We start from the raw sequence: 5,509 nt of genomic DNA on the forward strand, positions 1-5,509 counted from the left end.
TTCTCCAGGCTGAACAACCCCAGTTCCCTCAGCCGCTCCTCATCAGACTTGTTCTCCAGACCCCTCACCAGCCTCGTTGCCCTTCTCTGGACACGCTCCAGCACCTCGACGTCCTTCTTGTAGTGAGGGGCCCAAAACTGAACACAGTATTCGAGGTGCGGCCTCACCAGTGCCGAGTACAGGGGCACGATCACTTCCCTACTCCTGCTGGCCACGCTACTTCTGATACAGGCCAGGATGCCATTGGCCTTCTTGGCCGCCTGGGCACACTGCCGGCTCATGGTCAGCCGGCTGTCGACCAGCACCCCCGGGTCCTTTTCCGCCAGGCAGGACAGTGGCCATGGAAGTCGGAATCTGCTAAGGAGTGTGATGTTATAAGTGATTCGAATATAATTTTTTCCTACGTATTGCTAGGAAAACTTAATGGGAAAAATACTTAAAATGCTCACACATCAACTTTTAACAAGCTACTACTAAGTTTTAGCCGATGTGTTTTATAGCTTTTACAAAAGCAGAAACTCATAATCCTATGAAAAGAGCTTCAGTTTAGCAGGGTCATCAGAAGAAGTTTTGCTTAAAAATTACTTCAGATGTAGAAATGCATCACAATCTATGAAGTGGAACAAGAGTTCCTTTCAGACAAGCTCTCCACGGCTATCACAGGACTAGGCATGGTGTTCATATGACTGTGCTTGAAGCTAACTCATGAAATGATTGAGAAACAGCTGACACTAGCCCAGGTAGCACTGCTTTGGGTTCTGTGACTTAAAATGAGTTCTCCTGCTCCAGAAAGACAGATGTGCAAAAGTCAACAGAAAGTTTGGGAATATTAATTTGTCAATGTATACTGAAAAACTCAAACTTTGAACTTGTCTCATGTCTCCTTTGTAGTAAGTGATACACGAGTTTTGCCCCTTTTATATTAAAGACTCAAGTCACGTCTGGCTTATTCTTAGCAAGCTCTCTTTTAAAAAAGGGCTTCAAAGTTCGACACAAATTTGGCACTGGGGCTAAAGACCAACATGGTTTGTTAAATTAAACATGGGAAAACGTGAAAGAAGAATTATAAAACTGTAACATCTTTGTTTAGTTGCTTCTCCGACAATTTCCCAAAGTCAGATGTGTCTCATAACTTGCAAAAGGCCAGTGACAATTATACTTTTGAACAAACAGCCGTTCAAAGCCATCAATGTCATTGTTACTCATGAACTAAAGATAGATAACATGTTATATTTCCTCTCAAGTTCAGCTGCAACTATTAAAAGTGGGTTTGTATTAAAGTTAAATGGTTTGGTTATTTTCCACTAGTTTACCTTCATTTTGTTAAAGTTAGAATTTAAGTTTCATCTCTTCAAAGTATTTTTTATGATTAGACCTGGGCAATTTTTTTTCCTCTGCTGAAAACTATACCCGATCAAATCATGGACTGCGTACTTTAGACTTTGAATGTTTCTGTTTGGTTTCATCTCTCCTTCCAGTGATAGTATTAACACAGGCTGAGCCCCAGGAGATTGATCATCTCGTCCTGACTAAGCCTGTATGACTGCGATGGAAGGACTAGTCAGATAAACCACCACAGCAGCCAAGGACAGGCTGAGCACCCATATTAAGACTTTTTTTTTTTAATTTACATTGACAAGACACTCACATATTGCACATCATCTGCATCATTTACAGTAAATTCAGCAACATATGTAGGAACATGTTAGCCACTCGGTATATAGATACTAGGCATTCTCTTATTTCAAGCCAAGCTACCGGTTACACAAAATACCAAGGCAGACACAAAAAAAAAAAATCTAGCTTTCCTCATTTTAAGTGACATCCTGTCTAGGCCACAAAGCCATATCTTACAGCTCAAACAAGAAGTGAGGGGGGTTTTGGCTTTTTTTTTTTTTTTTTTTTTTTTTAGAAGAACAAGCTGAAGGACACCGACACGTCTTTAAAACAATCAGACTGAATACCACAAGATTACAGAAGATACAGCTGGAACAGTCCTTAAAAGGTCATCTTGTTTCAAGGCTCTGATGCTCAGTGTTGATGTTGAGATCCTAATTTTAATTAGGATATAATGAGGTGTAAGCACAGGATATGATGCACACCTCCTTCTGCATGTGCCTACTGCTGAAACCCAAACCTGTGATACCTTCATAAACTATGTTTGGCAACTCCCATTTAATCCTTCCCATTTTCTCCAGGCAGTACCAACTACGTCATTTCAGACAGACATTTGTCTAACCTGTTCTTAAAAGACCTCCAATAAAAAGTACGAAAAAGTACTTCACAAATAAGATTCAGAAGTCTTTAATGTAATCAATTTTAAATCTACTTAAAGTTTACAACAATAATCATTGCAATAAACATGAACTCGGACCACACAATGGAACAGCACAGCATACATATTTGGAGCCCTCTCCCATGCATATAACCAATCGATCACTTAGGAACACAGTACTAGCCAAATGAAACATTTTTTCCTACATTTATGTCATCTTCTGTTTCCTTATATTTTAACTTGTTTTCCCGTCACACGATCCAGGTGCAATACCAAGCGTATCTGATGTCAGGGTTCCACCTACTTGGCAGTCTTTATTACCCCATGACATGTACCTCAGCAACTTTTATTGCGATGATGCCAGCTTTTCAGCCAACAGCATGTTCTTCCTGGAGCAGGTAGAGAAAATTAACCACGAAGCCAGCTCAGATGGACTTGGGGTAGAAAAAATTGTATGTAGCTGAAAACCACCTAGTAACTTTTACACTATTTTAGCACGATTCCTGTAGAATGGATCTCAATTTTGCTCTCATATAAATTAAAAACACTTAAAACTCTTACTGCAGAGTGTTTACTTAACATACAATCTTAAGGAAGAAAGTTAACTTTGGGAACAGTAAAAGGCAGCCACCAAGTTCACACTATCACTCAAACTTAAACTAATTTTCATGGTGGTACATCCTTTTTCATGGTTGCAAAAGTAGCAACCGTGTATTGAACATCTGATTTCAAGAACAGCTTAATCCCACTAACAGCAGAAAAGCTAAAAGATGTATTAGACAGCTTGACATGGCTAAAAGGAGTAGATTTTATCCTGTTTCCAAGTCCACACAAAACCCCTTCTGCCAGCCACACACACCCAGGTATGGAGCAGTACGTTTCTACAGAAGTAAAACTTAGTAGTGTATAAAATAGCAGAACCCCAAATCCTTCTTCCTCTCCCACTTCTTTGTGGCAGGGCATGCTGCCTAACAATTGCTAAGTGGGAAGGTAAGTTATGCAGAACTGTAAGCAGAACAGCAGAATAGCTGGTTCCTCTATTTCTTTAGCTATATCACAAAGCGTACCACGTTAAAAGTCAGACAAGTGACTTCACAGCAATTAAAAAGATCATGGCTGTTACCTAGAGGACTGAGAAGTAGGCCGAGAACTTCTGAAATCATCTTTTTTTAAAAAAAAAATCACTATAACAGAAGTCCACGGGCAAAAACTTTCAAGATGTTTCTTTAGTAACGCTTCTTAAGGAAAGGAAATAAAGGAGGCAAATTAGGACAACGGTGGAAGGAGATTCCTATTCAAACAGTAAACCATTAATATTCATCAAGATACTACTGCAAATAAAAATTCCTACAACAGCAAGCAGAAAGTAAAAGAAGGTATGCTAATTCTTCAGGACAGTCAGAACGGATGATAGGGAATATTAAACTCAGTAGCTCAAAATTCTCCATGTTGCTATCAGATCACACAAGCAACCTCCACAATCAGAGAAACGCACTAAGCCAGTAACTTGTTGTCCAAGAAAAATAGCGCTATATTCACGTTCTCTCCTTCCGTTTCAACCATACTGCACCCATCGGATTATCTCAACATTAAAAAAAATGGTTGCAACAATCAAGTCTGAATAAAACACGTACCTCATGAGCATACCATGCTTTATGACAGACATTTTCACATATGTACAGCATAATTGACCTCAGCACACACCGAAAAGATGACCTTTGCGCTTGCAACTGAAAATACGGTCTTTGATCTAATTGCACTCTGGAAAGGATCAGTAAGCTGACTTGCAGCATGACTACTAGTTTTTAGACTGCATAATCCTCGTCCCCTCAAGTTAGTTTACCATGATACAAAGAAATGGAGATCACAGTGACGTACACTACCAACATAGGTTATGTACAGCTCCTGAAGAGCCACAATAACACAGTTAATACCGTATTCTATTTCATCATATTGTTATGGTTTCTGTTCCGCTGCCCAAGGCCTGCTTTTTTCAATCTGGCAAATGCAGCCTGTGTTTCAAGCCTGATTGATTTTCTCATGAATTAGTTCAGAATATATTTATCAGTCTCATACTCTCTTAATAAAAATAAAATATGTTTTCTAAAAAGCCTTTTACATGCAGCTTGTGTCAGAACTAGTGATTAAGTCTTTACGGCAGTAGTCCCTAGACTGAAGTCCACAAAGCACTGCCAAACAACTACACGTTTGACAAGGAGGATGAACGGTCTGTTGGTCCAAGAGTTTGGGGGACACCGTTGACACCACATTACTTCGTAGCAAACAACCAAAGTCCTGCAACAATTTGCAGACAACATTTTTCACTGCCTTATAACCATAACGTATACAAGTATTTGTACAGGGCTAATGTTTTCCAGATTAAGTTTTCATTGTCAATATTGTCTTCACCCTCAGCATCATTATTTTTCTGATTTGTGCAAAATTTAGAAGGTAAGCGCGACCACAGAAATAAGCACAGGGCACGAAGTCTGGAAATAGACTTGTAAGATGGCTTGTTCTATTACAGATAATGCTGTCGATCCAATTTCCTACAGGAGTTTGGCGAGACAATGAGCTGGAGGACGTTATCCCGCGCAGCCGCTTTCTATTGTATCGCTTTATAATCTTGGGGAAAATAATGCTTCACAAGCTTATTTATGCCAAAGTAATTCTTCAGGGTTTTTTTTTTTTAAACTCCTGCAGTGACATCCTAAGTCAGAGTTTGCCGTTGAGCAGTCTGCACCACCTGTTGCTGACTGCAGCTTTTACGTACCAACCGTGAAGAACTACAGGCTGGACAGCACTTATTTCCATTTTTTTTTTGGCAACGCCTCCTCGCTGTTTTTTTTTTTGTGAGTACCCTCCACAACTGACCCGAAACGCGCTACCCGCCTCCCGCCACGGAGACAGTCCGGACGGAAAGCGAAAGAGCGGCGCGGTCAGCACAGGGTCCCACGTTTGCTCTGCAGAGCGGTGCCGCTGTCCTCCGACGGACGCGGTGACTGGACGAGCGGCGCTTCCCAGGAGCTACCGAAGCCTCCTCCGGGAAGCGCTGGGCCGAGCGGGGGACCCGCGGGCGCACGGGGCAGAGCTCTGCCGCCACCCGCGCCCGCAGACCGCGCGGACCCGCTCCCCCGAGGCGCTGGAGGCCGAGCAAGCGGGGCAGGCGGGGACGGAGCGCTCCCTCCCTTCCCCCCTCCCAGAAACACGTCGCGACCTCAACCCGGCGCCCGG

Source organism: Aptenodytes forsteri, unplaced genomic scaffold, assembly GCF_000699145.1.
Source record: "Aptenodytes forsteri isolate BGI_AS27 unplaced genomic scaffold, ASM69914v1 Scaffold563, whole genome shotgun sequence".
Taxonomy (NCBI): Eukaryota; Metazoa; Chordata; class Aves; order Sphenisciformes; family Spheniscidae; genus Aptenodytes; species Aptenodytes forsteri.